Genomic DNA, 17382 nt, shown 5'->3' on the forward strand with positions numbered 1-17382 from the left:
CAAGCTAGGAATGGAATGGGTAGACTTCTGCTTGACTCTCCCTCCCATAGCCAAGACTGGTAGAGTACTGGAAACTCTCCAGGTATGTCCCTGACAGGTATGTTCACTGAGGTGGAAATCAGACATGGTCCCTGACTCCTCAGAGAGCTCACAATCTAAGAGCATAAGCTTGGAGAGGTGAATGGCATCAGACACATCAGAAACAATGAAACCATAAAACACTCAAACACTCAAAATATTTAACAAGGACAGATCAATCAATCGTATTTACTGAGACCTTACTATATGCAGAGCATTAAAGATCAGTAGGATGCCGTGGTTCAAGTAGAGGAATGAAGCATAACAGGATTAAAGAGAGGAAGATCAGCTGTTGGTGCTGGGAGAACAGAGAGTGATAATGATTATGGTTATCCATGCCAGAAAAATGACTTCCCCACACTGGAGGGGTGCACTGTAGTGATGCGGATGATCCAAGCCTCCCTGAAAATCCTGAGAAGCCCAATGATGCCTTAAAGCTGGGTGCAATCCTCTCCCTTTCCTGAGTTCAAAGACAACTGATGTAAACCCTAACCACCCCTCTGGCACCTTCCCAAGGCTGCAGAACTTTAGGAAAATAAAATCTGTGGTCTGTAAGGACCCAAGAGTAAATACTCTCAGTATATTCACCATTTTTGTCCTTTTGATTGAAGAGATCTGATCTTAACTACATCAAGGCTCTTTGCAGCCCAGCTGAGTCACTGGAGTTGGGATGATGCATTTGTTATTGTGGGGTTTTTTTGCCACACTGGTGTGGTTAATGAACTTGCTGGGAGAGGACTTTGGAGCAAGGCTTGCATGCTCCCTATGTATTCCCTCAATAGGTGAGACAACTCATAAATCCAGCAGAATGATACCACTCTCATCCAGAACCAGGCTTAACCACATGTTTGTCCTTCAAAATCCATTCTTACAGCTCCTCAGCTGCATCAGGAAGAGAATTCAGGTGAACCTCTCAGAAGCTCAGCCCTGTAAGTATGGCTTGACGTGGAGCAGCCTCAAGGTCATAGGCATATGTCTGTGTGCCATCCAGTCCTTTGCTCCTCTGTCTTGCTCCCTGCTCTCCCCCTATTCCCGATCTCCTTCCCCCAACACACACACACACACACACACACACACACACACACACACACACAGAGTGAGAGAAGCATTTTTATTCACAGCTAGTAAGAATTCAGCCACATTGAATCATTTTGAAGTGGCTCGGAGAGGAGGAATCCCAGGGAAGGTAGGTGCTAACCACATTAGCAGCACTGTGGTTGTATTATTGGGCCTGATCTGAGTGTGATTCCAAGGAAAGGAACACACAATTAAGTCCATACCATCCCTATGAGATCGAAGGATACATTAGACTAGCAGGGAAGGCACATAGAGGTGTCTCACAGTCATGAGAAGGAACCTCCATGCGGGTAAGGAATTGTGCTAATTCTGTTGTATCATACTCTCCCAAGTGCTTAGGATAGTGCTCTGCACATAGTAAGTGCTCAAAAAATACCTCTGAATGATCAATTGCTTGATTCATCACTGCAAAACTCATTCAAGGGGAAGTGCAAATAATTTCCAAGAATCATTAGGCCCCCACAACATTCCTGGTCTATGTAATTTTCATTGGCAGCACCTTTCTTTCCCAGTGCTGTTCTCCACCAGCTGACTTTCTTTGTTTAATCTCCTCTCCAAATTGATAGCCTGCAAACATTCAGATTTCCCTACCTTAGAGTGAACTGAGGGAGAACAGGAGAGAATAATAATTTAATTCATTCATTCAATCATATTTATTGAGCATTTACTGTGTGCAGAGCACTGTACTAAGCGCTTGGGAAGTATAGTTCAGAAACAAATAGAGACAATCCCTGCTCACAATGGGCTCACAGTCTAGGAGAGGGGAGACACATATCAAAACAAGTAAACAGGCATCGGTAGCATCATTATAAATAAATAAATAGAATTATGGAGATATGCGTATCATTCATAAAAATAAATGAATGAATAATGCCATCTGTTTAGTGCTGACTATGGGCCAAAAGCTGTACTAAGCACTGGTACAGGTACAGTGCAAGCAGATTGAACAGTCCCTGTTCCAGATTTAGCTCGCAGCCTAAATGGGAGGGGAACAGGTATTTAATCCCCATTTTAGAGATGAGAAAACTGAGTCACAGAGCAGTTAAGTGACTTGCCCCATGTCACACAGCAGGAAGGTAGCAGAGCTGGGATATAAACCCAGCAACCTTTGAGTCTCAGTCCCATGCTTTATCCAACGGGCCAGACAGCTTCCACAAAGGCAGTGTATACTTAATGTCTCACTGGGTTTACCTTGATTTCTTTTAGGGTCTGCTGCCATAGGCCCCGGGGGACATTGCCACTGTTGGGGTTCTACATAGCAGGTAAAAGAGATAAGTGGAGGATATTAGCTGGCACAGAAACAATTCCCATAGATAGAAATGAGCGGATGGAAGTATAATTTGAAGATAGCCAAGACTCTTGAACATCAGTGGGGACCGGAGCTTTCATGTAGAAAGGAATCATCTAACTAGCTGGGTAGGAAGGACCATCGCATTGCAAGTGTTCTTCCTTTACACTCCAATGGATATGTAAGAGAATTCCTTTTCCCAGTGAGCCATGTAGAAGATTCAAAGATGAACCAGAGAAACAGATAGAGCACAAGCCTGGGAGTCAGAAGGACCTAAGTCTTAATCCCGCCTCCATCTGCGTAACCTTGGGCAACTCACTTAACTTCTTTGTGCCTCAGCTACCTCATCTGTAAAACGGAGATTAAGACTTTGAGCACCCCGTGGAATCTGATCAAGTTGTGTCTACCCCAGTGCTTAGTACAGTGACTGTCATAGAATGAGTGCTTAAAAAAAAACATTTTTTAAAAAAAGAAAAAAAAAGAAAAAACAATGGTCACAGTTTCGCATTTCAGTCACTCCTTTGGGATGTTAGAATGTGCACCCTCAGCATCAGGAGGCTGAAGGTGGCCCATCTCCCAGGCATCAAGATGGCTGCTGTGGTGATGGCATCCTACCCAGTGATGGAGGGACCAGCTGTGTTAACTGAGTCTGTGCATTCTTACTACTCATCACTCTCAATTACACTTTGGTTTATGATCAGACCCCACCAGGAAAAAAGAATAGTTTTTGCTTCTTTGTTTGTTTCCATTTTTTTTCTTTTTCTCATGGAAAGGAACCAGCATAATTCACTTCTGAATCACAAAGAAAATGTGGTAAAAATTGGAATGTCAAACATTGGCACATGATGTACGGGTGACTGAGGATGTGCTCATCCTTTGATGGTATAAATGAAGTTTCATAAATTTTTAAATATAAAGCCAAAGTGGCCAGGAGCAAATGAATCCTCGGCTTCATTACAGCTGTTGTCCTGATTAAGTCCTGATGAAATATATAAACGTGTGCTATTAGCAAATAGTCGATGGCCTACCAAAAACAAAGTGTGTTTGCTTTGCACACACAAATGAGGAAAAACTAAAAAAAAATAAAATATTATTCCTGACTCAATTTGGATTATGCTCTGACCTTCTGATAAAATGCCATGGGTTCATGTCCTTAAACCTTATCTAAACAAGGAAAACCTCTCTTTTCCAGATACGAGAGGCAAATGAGACAGGAAAGATTCATATGCCAGGTACTGATGTCCCCTTTCATGAAGTGAATGCAGTGTTATTGTTGTTGGTTTTTTAATCCCTAGCTTCATCCTTTCAATATAATGTTTTCAAAGAAAAAGAAAAAAGGTTTAGAAAGGAAATTTGGATCTGTAACTTTTAAGCCCCTGAAATTCATCCCAACCTTATCTGCACAGCACTTTTTTTTAATGGTATTTATTAAGTAGTCACTATGTTCCTGACACTGTACTAAATGCTGGAGTAGATAAAGGGTAATCAGGTTTGTTACAGTTTATTTCTCATATTGGGCTCACAGATTTAATCCCCATTTTACAGATGAGGTAACAGACTCAGAGAAATGAAGACTTAAGTGTTTCTCCTTAAGAGTAATCATACTCTATGCAGAGCATCTGCACATAGTCTTGTCTGTCCGTCTACCCCAATTAGACTGTAATCCTGTCAAAGGGCAGGGACTGTCTCTATCTGTTACCGATTTGTACATTCCAAGCACTTAGTACAGTGCTCTGCACATAGTAAGTGCTCAATAAATACTATTGAATGAATTAATGAATAGTAAGCACACCACTAATATGATTGATTGATCAATTATATACATAGCCTCTAGAGTGTAAGCTTTTGAGTAGGGAACATGCCTCCCAACTCTGGGTTGTTGTTTTTTTGATGGTAATTGTTTAGCCCTTGCTATTTTGTCAGGCACTATACTAAGCACTGGGACAGATACAAAATAATCCCTATTTTACAGATGAAGTAACTGAAGCCCAGATAAGTGACTTACCCAAGGTTACACAGTAAGCAAGTGGTGGAGCTGGGATTAGAACCCAGGACCATACACTATCCACTAGGCCAGGCTGCTGTTGTATTGTCCTCTCCCAAGGATTTAGAACAGTGTTATGGACATAATAAGCACTTAAATAACACTGATTCATTCATTAATTCAATTGTATTTATTAAGCGCTTACTGTGTGCAGAGCAATGTACTAAGTGCTTGGAGAGTACAGTTCAGGAACAGAGACAAAGGATCACAGTCTAGAAAGGGGGAGACAGACAACAAAATAAAACAAAACAAGTAGACAGGCATCCATAGCATCATTATAAATAAATAGAATTATAGGTGTATACACACATTAATAAAATAAATAGAATAATAAATATGTACATATAAGCACAAGTGTTGTGGGGTGGGGAGCGGGGTAGAGCAGAGGAAGGGAGTGGGGGCAATGGGGAGGGGCGGATGAGCAGAGAAAAAGATGGGGCTCAGTCTGGGAAGGCCTCCTAAGGAGGTGAGCTTTTACTAGGGCTTTGACGGGGGAAGTGTGCTAGTTTGGCAGATGTGAGGAGGGAGGGCATTCCACGCCCAAGGTAGGACGTGGGCCAGGGGTCGACGGCAGGTCAGGTGAGAACGAAACACAGTGAGAAGATGTGGCGTGTGAGAGCTGAGCTGTAGAAGGAGAGAAGGGAGGTGAGGTAGGAGGTGGCAAGGTGATGAAGAGCTTAGAAGCCAATACTGAGGAGTTTTTCCTTGATACAGAGGTTGATAAGCAACTATTGGAGATTTTTGAGGAGGGTGGGTGACATGCTCAGAGCGTTTCTGTAGAAAGATAATCAGGGCAGCCCAGTGAAGTATAGACTGAAATGGGAGAGAAAAGAGGTTGGAAGATCATTGACTGATTGATTTATCTGTAATTTACTTATTTATTTTAATGTCTCCCCCTCTAGACTGTAAGCTCTTTGTGGGCAGGAAATGAGTCTACCAACTCTGTTATACTGAACTCTCCATAGTAGCTCTGCACCCAATAAGTGCTTAATATATGTCATTGATTGATTAATTTTAAATAAAGATCATGGAGGAGGTAAGTTGCTGAAATGGTTTTTCATTTATTATTTGAGTCAACAAAAGTGGACATATGCCTAAGGAATGAGATGGTCACCCAAATCAAATGAAAGGGGAATCATGCCTCTTTGTACATCATGTTATACCTGTATAGTCCGTAAGTAACTCATTTCCCCTTTTCTCAGTAATAGCCTATGAATCTAGCAGGATATCTAAATACATTCTCCTCAAAACATGTGAACTTAGCTGCAGAAACTGTAAAGTTTTCCCATTTAGTCACTTACTGGGGAGGAATATATGCTTTCCAAGTCTATTAAAAATTGGACAATAATCCCTTCCCATGGGAGCTCATGAAATCAGCGATGTATTTTTTTCTTTTAATCACGTACCTCTTAAGATTCATAATTTGGGATGAGCAAAAGTCTCGGCAGGAGGTGGGGATAAATTAAAAACCATAAAATTGATGCTATCACTCTGATTGACACACTACTAGAGTGGCATACATTTCCTGTTTGTCAGGAATGAAAGGTGTTCAAATTCAGTAATAATACCTAATAATGTTTTGGAAAGAGACAAACTGCTGTCTGACATCTTTCTAGAAGGATGGATTTCTTTTTCTTTTCTGTCAGAACTGAAACCAAAAGACAAACATTGCACCACCTGACTACAGGATGACCTAGATGCGTGGTCTAGGTCATGCATGGTCATGCATGGTTTCTCTGATGTCAGCTGGTAAGATCCACCATAGCTACCTCGACCTAACCCATGCTCTGATGCTCTATTGAGACAGCCCCCAGATCTTTTTCTATGCCATTTGCTATGCACTTACTATGTGCCAGGCACTGTTCTGAGTGCTGGGATAAATACGAGATAATCACATTGGACTCAGACCATTTCCCATATGAGGCTAATGGTCTTAATCCCCATTTTACAGATGACAGAACTGAGGCCCAGATAAGTGAAGTGACCTGCCCAAGGTCACATGGCAGACAAATGGAAGATTCAGGATTAGAACTCAGGTCCTTCCCACTCCCAGGCCCATGCTCTATCTACTAGACCATGCTGCTTCTCCAGTAAAGATCCTCCAAACACAGAGCAGATGTGACACAGCAGTAAGACTAGAGAATACACAGAATGGGGATAGGCTCTCAGAAACAGTAGCATCCATCACATTTCATGATAATATTAAAAATATTAACAATAACATACTTGAAAAGCACTTACTCTGAATAAAGCACTATGCTAAGCTCTGTAGTAGGTACAAGATTAATGTTGAGGGACTCTATATTTACTTTTAAAAGACATGGTAGATCAGTTGGCTTGGGTTGGGTGGAAGACCAGAGATGATTACTTGAAGGAAGGGTGATATTAAAATTAGGCCTGGAAAGATAGGGTACAAGTGATATTATTGTAGTAGGTGTAATCACTTTAGGGTATATTATAAATTCTGGATTCCTTAAGTAATGGCACCTAGATTTCCCCTTCAATTTATGACTAATAATTAATAATAATAATAGTAATACTGGTATGTATTGAACACTAGTTATGTGCTAAATATTGTCAGTAAGTGCAGAGGTAGATACAAGCTAACCTTTTCAGTTGCTCTCTAACAAAAATACTGATATTTCTTGAGGTATTACAAAGTGCCAAAACACTGTGTTAAGCATTAGAATAGATATGGCATGGCCTAGTGGAAAGAGCATGGGCAGAGAAGTCAAGAGACTCCTCTAGTCCCAGTTCAGTCACTTGTCAGCTATGGCACCTGGGGCGGATCACTTGACTTCTCGGTGCCTCCATTTTCTCATCCATAAAATGGAAATTAAATACCTGTTCTCCCTCCCCCTTAGACTGTGAGCTCCATGTAGGACAGGGACTCTGTCCAATCTGCTATATTGTACATGTTCCAGCACTTGGTATAGTGAGTGTTTGGCAGCGAATAAGCATAACAAATATCATGATTATTATACAAGATAATCAGAGAAGATCAAACACAATTCCTCTTCTCCTACAGAGCATATAATCTTAGAGTTAGGGCAAACTGGTATCTTATCTATTTTATAGATGAGGAAACTCAGACCCAAAGAAATTGCATAATTTGCCTAAGGTGGCCCAGTAGGCCAGTAACCGAGCTAAGATTAGAACCTGAGACTCCCAGGCCCATGTTCTTGCCACCAGGCTTCACTGGCTCTCAACTAAGCAACTGATTATTGGATTTTGTATCAGATTCACTGGGGTTCTGCTGTATATACAAGGGGTGCCAGGAAGTGTAGATAAATGATCAATATAACAGTCATTTTTTCTTCAATAATGCTGAATTTTCATTGTTGCTGACCTTTTGTAATGTGCCTGCCTCTGTCTGTGACCACAAACTATGAGCCTGTGTGTGTTTTTGGAAGCTTACACAGTATTGTTTATCGCAGTTGGAAAAGGGAGAACATTGAGCAGTATATGAATGTTACTAATGCTGTAGCAAAGTGATCAAGAGATTTTTGAATAGCATTTTTTTGCTAAATCAAATAAAGACTTTAAGCAGTAACAGGTTTCAAGCCTTCTGCTTACAATTTAGGTTCTTGTGGGTTGACAGTGCTGATTATCTGTGTAATCTTTTTGGAAATTCAGGCTTTGTAAGAGATTTTTTTTCTCTTTCTTCAAAGTGGTTTATAATGAAATGTGCTTACATGGGTAGAACAGAATTAGTTGCAAAAAAATTCTGCAATGAACAGCTTAACCCCAAGTTGTTCTCTGCTAAAAACCTGGGTAGGTGGACATAGTAGGTAGAAACTCACTATTTGTAGATCTCAGTGACCTTTTTTAACTTAAAATAATAATAATGTTGGTATTTGTTAAATGCTTACTATGTGCAGAGCACCATTCTAAGCGCTGGGGTAGATACAGGGTAATCAGGTTGTCTCACGTGAGGCTCACAATCTTCATCCCCATTTTACAGATGAGGTAACTGAGGCACAGAGAAGTGAAGTGACTTGCCCACAGTCACAGAGCTGACAAGTGGCAGAGCGGGGATTCGAACCAATGACCTCTGACTCCCAAGCCCGGGCTCTTTCCACTGAGCCACACTGAAAATGAAATCAATTCAGAATGTAGGGCATACTGCCTCATAACCTTCCTTCAAGTCTCTGAAAAATGAAGACTTCAGGGTAAGCATCCTGAGAATTAGGGAGAGGATCTTATCAGGAAAGAGACCCTGGCCATAAAAACTGTGATCGACTGAAATCTACCTAAATTTTGAGAGCGCAATATTTCAGCATCAATCCCAAACTCTTGACTGTCGACTTGAAGGCACTCAATCAGCCCTCTCCCCACTACTTATCTTCATTCTCCTGGCATTACAACCCAGCCTAAACCCTTCACTTCTCTGACACCAACCTTCTCACTGGGCCTTGGTCTCATTTCTTTCATCAGTGACTCCTTACTCACACCCTGTCTGGAACTCCCTTCCACTTCATTTCTGAAAGACTACTATGGTCTCCATATTCAAAGTCCTGTTAAAATCACATTGATTCATTCATTCAGGAAGAGATGAAGGATTTAGCATTGGCTAAAGTTGGCCCAAGTACTCTCAGTTAATCAGTCAATCAATGGTATTTATTGGGTGTTTACCATGAGACTATGAGAAGCAGCAATGGCCTAGTGTCAAGAGCACAGGCTTGGGAAGCAGAGAGTGTGGGTTCTAATCCTGGCTCCTCCACTTATTTGCTGTGTGACCCTTGGGCAAGGCACTTCACTTCTCTGTGCCTCAGTTACCTTATCTTTAAAATGGGTATTAAGACTGTGAGCCCCACGTGGGACAACCTGTTTACCTTATATCCATCCCAGCGCTTAGAAAAGTGCTTGGCACATAGTAAGCGCTTAACAAATACCATCATTATCATTATTATTATTACTATGTACACAGCACTGTATTAAATTCTGGGGCAGGGTACAAGAATTAATAGACATGGTCTTTTCCTTGAAGGAGCTGACAGTGTAGTGGAATAAATATCCAACTCCTCCACCATGTCTTTGTGATGTTCAGAAAGAAAACTAGCCTACCTTTCAGAGCAGGGGAAGAACATAAACCGGAATGGGTGATATGGTCCTTAAAGTCATCCAAACCCTGTCCAAGAATGGAGGTTAAATGTTTATTTCTCTCCAACCTGGCTGCCCACATCGAGGGCTTTAGGAGAACTGACTTCAACTGACTGATATTATAGAATTAGATAGGCAAGTATCTATTTCTAAATGGATTTCTATAAAATCATGCTGACATCTCTATATGCTGAACTGTAGATGCCTAGAGAGTGATGAGCTGGAATGTTGTTTTAATGATTGTTTCAATAGCACAGGGAAAGATATATTAGCGTTTCCCCCAGAGACACTTTTATTCAGTCTGATACGCCTATGTGTGTGGTGTGGTATGTGGTGCCTCTTCCCCCATCCCGGCCCCCTCCCTCTACAGCCCCATAAAGTCCTGGGGCAACAGCCCCTCTAGACCATAAGTTCATTTTGGGAAGGGAATGTGTTTATTGTTATATTGTACTCTCCTAAGTGCTTTGTACAGTGCTCTGTACATAGTAAGCGCTCAATAAATGCGACTGACAAGAGGTCAGGGGCATTCTAGGTCTGAAGACCCAGGAGTTCATCCTTACACAACCTGACCCCTACCCTTGATGAGTATGAGCCGGTCTTCTGGAGATGTAAGCTCCTGCCTCTAGGCTGTAAGCCCCTCCTTTAGATGGTAAGCTCCTTGTGGACAGGGAACCTGTCCATCAACTCTGCCATATTGTACTCTCCCAAGAGCTTAGTACAGTGCTGTGCACATAGTAAATGCTCAATAAATATGACCAATAGAAAGCTAGTAAAAACCAAGCTTAGCAATACAAAGCAGATATACTTTGGTCTACCTCCGTCCTGGAGGAACTGGCAACAGCTGTCTTGTATTTCATTTAATGTATTAGTTTAACTGATTTCATATTAAACTCCTTCTCTTTTCCTTATACCCAGCATCTCAGGCCAAAATGTGCAGAAAATCAGCCCTGCTATGAGGGTAGAAAATTCCTGCCAATTGAGGCCAGCTCAAAACAGCCGTTCAGCCTGACTAGGGGAATGGAGTGATTGATTCCCTCAGAACAATTAAAGGAGATAAATATGAAGTGGTTGGCTAAGTGAGAATTAAGTATCAGCATGGTTACTGGCTACAAATACCTGAAAGGTGTAAACATCACAGAAAGAGAAGAATTGCCTGGTGTGATAGAAGAGGGTATGCCTCAGAATAATGAGAGGACATTAAGAAAGAAAAATGAAGTATATAAACATCAGGGGGGCGGGAAATGTGTTGACATTGAATTTTGTTAAATGATGGAGAAGTCTTCTGAGCTGCGTGGTAGAGGCAACTCTACCACCTGGAACATTTAAAGCTACATTTGGCAAGACACATGGGGTTTCCTAAGCAGCTTGGAAAATGGTGTAAGTGGACTTTTCCTTATCCAGATTTCTAATCTGTTCCAAGAAAAGTCATAAAATACTTCCGTTGGAAGCAACATGGCCTGGAGGAAAAGGCACAGGACTGGGACTCAAGAGACCTGAATTATAACCCAAGCTCCCCAATTGCCTGTTGCATGAACTTGGGCAAGTCTCTGTGTCTCAGTTTCCTCATCTGCAAAATGAGGATTAAATTCCTGTTCCCTCTCTCTCTTAGAATGTGAGCCCCATGTGGAACAGGGGCTATGTCCAACCTATTCCTGCTGTTTCTACCCCCAACACTTTAAAAATAACACAATTATTATTATTCTCAAAAATGGGAATATTATTGCTAATCAATTTTGCTTTACAACAGTTAAAGTACTTCATTCTAGGTAAAGGAAATTTTTCAAATTTATTCTTCCCTTTAGAGTGCAGTCCTAACCAAAGAGAGAATCTTTAAGAGATGAGAAGAAACAAGAGGCCCCTTCCAAATGTCAGGGAAAAAAATAACCAAGAAGAGCAGTCATGAGGGTGTTTGGGAAGGCCCAAATAGAGCACCAGAATGAAGACAGTTTTCTGCTTCTTTCAAATGTTGTTTTTTCCCTTGCCTATTCTATTGATAAATACACGTGTATTGCCAGGAGCCCTGTAAATAGCACTTTGGTTAACACGAACATGGTGTTGATCATGATTAAAGTGGGTAAGTTGAAAAATATCCACTAGCTCCAGGCTAAACCTCAGACAACCCAACCCAGCAACGACCTGTGAGAACTTGAATGAGGTTTCAATAGCAAACTCCTTGTTACTCTACTTATTTGAAACTCTGTGAGCTTACATAGAGGAAAGGACAAGGAATAGTGTATTTGTAATGAAAACAAACCTTGCCATTTTAAAGTTTACAAATCAACCCAGGACCTTGATACCCTGCTCAAAGTTGATGATTCTGGGTTTGCGTCCTGCAGAGATTCAGTGAAAATATGAAGTCATCTCCACTGCTGATTCCATGGGGTTTGATATTGGCAGGCAGGCAGGCTGGAAGTGTTAAATAAGGTCCATAGGTTGGAGCATGCATTTGGCCAGAATCTCCAAATCAGCTTTTTCAAATTAACTTCACTGGTATTACACTGTTACACACGGCTTTTTCTTGATGCCTTATTTATCATGTTGGCTACTTAATTTGTCATATATCTCAATTCATTCCCTGCCTACATATCAGTCTTCATTTTCTTTTTGTCAAACTTCTCCCTTATTCACTGTACTGTTCATACTTTCTTAACTAATTTAATTGTGCTACCTCGCTAAGTACATCATAGTTTATGCCATCTTTCTCTCTGTCTGTCATGTCATTCATAAAGTCTCCTAGTTGGACCTGTAGAACTCTATACTGTCCTATTTTTCAACTGCGTATAGGAACCATGTTATGGCAAAATGTTTCACAGTCTCATATTTACTGTAAAGTGGTATGATCTTCCTTCTATCACAGATTCAGCATGATCTAGTGGGTAGAGCACGGGCCTGGGAGCCAGAGGACCTGGGTTCTAATCCCAGTTCTGTCACTTGTCTGCTGTGTCACCTGGGCCACGAGTTACTTCATTACTCTGTACCTCAATTACCTCATCTGTAAAATGGGGATGAGGGATAAGGATTGGGTCCAACCTGATTAGCTGTATCTACCCCAGCGCTTAATACAGTGCTTAGTAAGGGCTTAAAAAGACCATTAAAAAAAGATGCAGTCTTTTTTTCCCTTTCATGCCCTAGAGCATTTTCATTCTTCTAGAATATGAGATTGTCTATTAAGGTATATCCTTTAAAGCAATTTTTCCTTAAGTTTCATCACATGAAAATGTCTGTTATCATTAATAGCAATTATATCTTAGACTCCCTGTACCTTTATGGAATCTAACATTTAACAAAGATCATGTTCCCATGCTTTGTTATGTTCTGAAACTGTACTGTAGTTCTCTGTGAACCTGTCACTGGACAGGGATTGTCTCTATCTGTTGCCAAATTGTACATTCCAAGCGCTTAGTACAGTGCTCTGCACATAGTAAGCATTCAATAAATATTATTGAATAATATTAATGATAATGGTTATTAAGTGCTTACAATGTGCCAAGCACTACACTAATTGCTAGAATGGAAACAAGGTAATCAGAGGCTCACAAATGAATAAGGAAGGAGAATGGTGATTGAAACCCAATTTTACTTATGAGTTAACCGACACAGAGGAATTGTGTGTTGTCCAAGGTCTTGAAGCAAGCAAGTGAAAGTCAGGATTAGAAGTCAGGTATTCTGACTCCAGGCCCAAGGTCTTTCCACTACGCCACACCTCAGAGAAGCAGCGTGGCTCAGGGGCAAGAGCACAGGCTTGGGAGTCAGATATCATGAGTTCGAATCCCGGCTCTGCCACTTGTCAGCTGTGTGACTGTGGGCAAGTCACTTGACTTCTCTGTGCCTTAGTTACCTTATCTGTAAAATGGGGATTAACTGTGAGCCTCATGTGGGACAACCTGATTACCTTGTATCTACCCCAGCGCTTAGAACAGTGCTCTGCACATAGTAAGCACTTAACAAATACCAACATTATTACTATATTGTTCTCTAACAATATAAGCACTCGATTAATTAATTGATGCAGCAAGATTCTTGCTAGGACCTCACCCCCATGAGATTCTATGAGTTTTCCCAGCTAGCCATTTTGTCTTTCTCCACAAACGCAGTCATTTAATGATTTATTGAAATCTTGTGTTATTTCCTCAGAACTTATTTATCAGAAATAGTCCCATGCTGATATGGAAGAAAAATAAGAGAAACAGTGCTGTCTAATAGGAAGAGCACAGTCCTGGGAGTCAGTGGATCTGGGTTCTAATCCTGGTTCAGTTACTTTCCTGATATGGACTTCGGACAAGTCATTTTGTTTCTCTGTGTCTCAGTTTTCTCTTATGTAAAATGGGGATGAAATACTTGTTCTCCCTCCATCTTAGGCTAAAGTAGGATAGAGACTGTGTATGACCTGATTATCTGGATCTACCCCCAAGTTTCGTCTGGCACATAGGTGCTTTAAATTACCAAAATTATGAATAGCAGTAGTAGTATTTCCGTTGTAGATTTGATTGGTATCCCATCATGTCCCACTTGGTCATGCTCCTTGCCTTGGGTCTTAGGAATTAATTAGAGACTGAATCATTTCTTCTTATGTTTCTCAGTGCTTAATGGACTTCTCTGAATGCTGGAAGATATACTGTATTCAGAAGGTCAATGAAATGTCAGTTGCATCTCCAGTTAGACCTTCTTGTCTGTGAACGCACTGAATAATCACCATTCTTTAGTGTCAATATAGACTGCATGAGTCCAAAAGGACTCCTCACTCTACATTAGTCCACAGTTGGTCTGCTATGACATCTTTCTGGTCATACATACTCCTTATCTCAGCCTTACATCTCAAGACAGGCTTTTATAGGTATTCCTTTTTGTCAGGATGAGAAATAACTTTAACATGTTTGGGATTGCTTGCTGCAAAAATGGCTTGAACTCTACTCATATTCACCAACCAGTCTGGGGCATCTGCTAGCAGCGCCCACGGTCTTGTTCGCTGCTCACATTGATAATAGCAGATAGGGTCTCTTTTTTTCTAAAAGGACTTTAGGTTTCTGGGTTTCCTATGAGCAAAATCCTGGGCTGCCATAGCTGGGAGGGAGTTCCAGTTGAATTATTAGCAGCAATTAAACGTGTGTCAAGTCATAATAAATTCTGCCCAAAATTTGTCACTATAACTTAAAAAGAATAAGAAAATGAGTCAGTGAGTCCAATTAAATACCACCATTTGGATTTTCAGGGCCTTTCTCATAAACAATGCATTTGCCTCTCTACAATAATAACAATAATGATAATAAAAAGCGTTTACTATGTGCCATGCACTGTTCTAAGCACTTGGTAGATACAAGGAAATCAGGTTGTTGCATGTGGGGCTCACAGTCTTAATCCCCATTTTACAGATGAGGTAGCTGAGGCACAGGGAAGTCTAGTGGCTTGCCCAGCATCACACAGCAGACAAGTGGTGGAGCCAGGATTAGAATCCATGTCGTCTAGCTCCCAAGCCACACTCTTTCCAGGAAGCCACACCGCTTCTAATAATGATAATTATGGTATATGTTAAGCACTTACTATGTGCCAAGCACTGTTCTTAGCGCTGGGGTAGATACAAGGAAATCAGATGGGACACAGTCCCTCTCCCAAATGCGGCTCAATCCTCATTTTACAGATAAAATGAAGTAGTTGAAGCACAGAGAGGTTAAGTGACTTGCACAAGGTCAAGCAGCGTGGCTCACTGGAAAGAGCTCGGGCCTGGGAGTCATTGGTCGTGGTTTCTAATCCTGGCTCCACCACTTGTCAGCTGTGTGACCTTGGGGAAGTCACTTAACTTCTCTGTGCCTCAGTTCCCTCATCTGTAAAATGGGGATGAAGACTGTGAGCCCCACGTGGGACAACCTAATTCCCTTGTATATACCCCAGCATTAGAACAGTGCTTGGCACATAGTAAGAGCTTAACAAATACCAAAAGAAAAAAAGGTCACATAGCAGACAAGTAGCAGAGCTCGAATTAGAACCATGATCTCTGACTCCCAAACCCACGCTCTTGCCACTAGGCCATGCTGCTCTACAGTATTATGGTGGACACAGTATGGCCTAGTGGAAGGGTCCCAGGCCTGGGAATCAGAAATGTTGTGTTCTAGTCCTGATTCTGTCACTTTCCAGCTGAATGACCTTAGCCAAGTCACTGAACTTCTCTGGGCCTCAGTTTCCTCATCTGGAAAATGATTCAGTATCTGCCCTCCCTTCCACCTTGACTTTGAGCCTCATCTCGGACATGACTATTTCTAATCTGATTATCTTGTAACTTGCCTTGTCTTATGCCATCGAGTTGTCTTCGACCCATAGCAGTGTCATGGACACGTCTCTCCACCTCCATCAGCAATCGTTCTGGTAGTGTATCTATAGAGTTTTCTGAGTCAAAATAAGGAAGTGGTTTACCAATGCCTCCTTCCATGCAGTAAATTTGAGTCTTTGCCCTTTATTCTCTCCCATGCCGCTGCTGCCCAGCACAGGTGAGTTTTGATTTGTAGCGGATTGCCTTCCACTCTCTAGCCACTGCCCAAGCTAGGAATGGAATGGATATGCCTCTGCCTGACTCTCTCTCCTATAGTTAAGGACAAATAGCCTGTGAGCTAATCCAGGGCAGGGAGCATGTCTTTTAACTGCTACTGTAGCTCCCAAGTATGCAGTATAATACTCTGCACACAGCTGGGGCTCAATCAGTATGATGGATTGATGTGTAAATACTGGCGAAACTGAATCATGAGTTTGATATCAGAAATACTTCTCTCTATCTCTATTAGTCAAGACTAATAAAAACACATCTTAGAATTCACAATAAAGATACTGAACAAGCCAATTTTTTTTTACATAAAAAGGATACAGTAGCCAGCTTATCATTGCATAATGGAGAACAATACAATCTCCAGGGGTTTTTGAAGCCAGTGGTGTTTGGATTCTGCAAAACATCTCAAGTTGTTTCCAAATGTTTTAGATGCAGTGAAACCCAAAAAGGATTTTGGCAAGTGTACTTTCTCTTCATTTAAAAACCCATGTGTATTTCAAGGGAAATGCAATCCATATGTCTTTGATTCATTTACGCTTAAATCATCAAAACGTCGTTTTATAAGAGCTATTTGATGTACAAGAAGCCTTATGAGCCTGCTATATAAGCCTTTTTAAGCCTCTCTCTTTGAATCAGAAAGTCATGTTTTACCGGCCCTAACGGAGCGTAAACTGGGAAAGACTCAGGTTCACTTCGAAACCGAAAAATCGCAAAGTTTTGTGTGACTTCTGTACTTGGCAATATGCTTTTCCTTGCTTAACGATCACAAACACCCAGCATTTTTCTCTCTGTTTCCAATGGAGTGAGAACAGGGTAAATCAATTTTGGAATCACATTTTACTTGTAAAATTCACATTTTGAACCTCAGTTATCTCCCAGGCACTGCCAGAAGTTAAAATAGCAACACTTGAAAATTAGGCTTTTGCTCTAAAAGGGCAAAACAGTCTATAAAAGTACATAAATTACTGCTTCTGTACATTTATTTGTTTGACAGGTTTAAGATATAAGTGTGGCTTACATATGGATTTTTAGAATGCCAGATTGGAAGCTCTACAAGCTACAGTCACAAATGTAACCTCTTTTTTTAAGACTTATGTTTGGGAGAGGAGATTTGGAACAATCTTACTATTCCGCACAAGTCTAATTGCTGTGTCAAAACAGCAATGGAACATAGAGTATTCAATTTGCATTTTTCTCATTTGCTGTTCTACTTTATGGCTTTGCTGCCACTTTAATGGTCAAGGAAAAAAATAGGATAAG

Source organism: Ornithorhynchus anatinus, chromosome 1, assembly GCF_004115215.2.
Source record: "Ornithorhynchus anatinus isolate Pmale09 chromosome 1, mOrnAna1.pri.v4, whole genome shotgun sequence".
NCBI classification, from domain to species: domain Eukaryota; kingdom Metazoa; phylum Chordata; class Mammalia; order Monotremata; family Ornithorhynchidae; genus Ornithorhynchus; species Ornithorhynchus anatinus.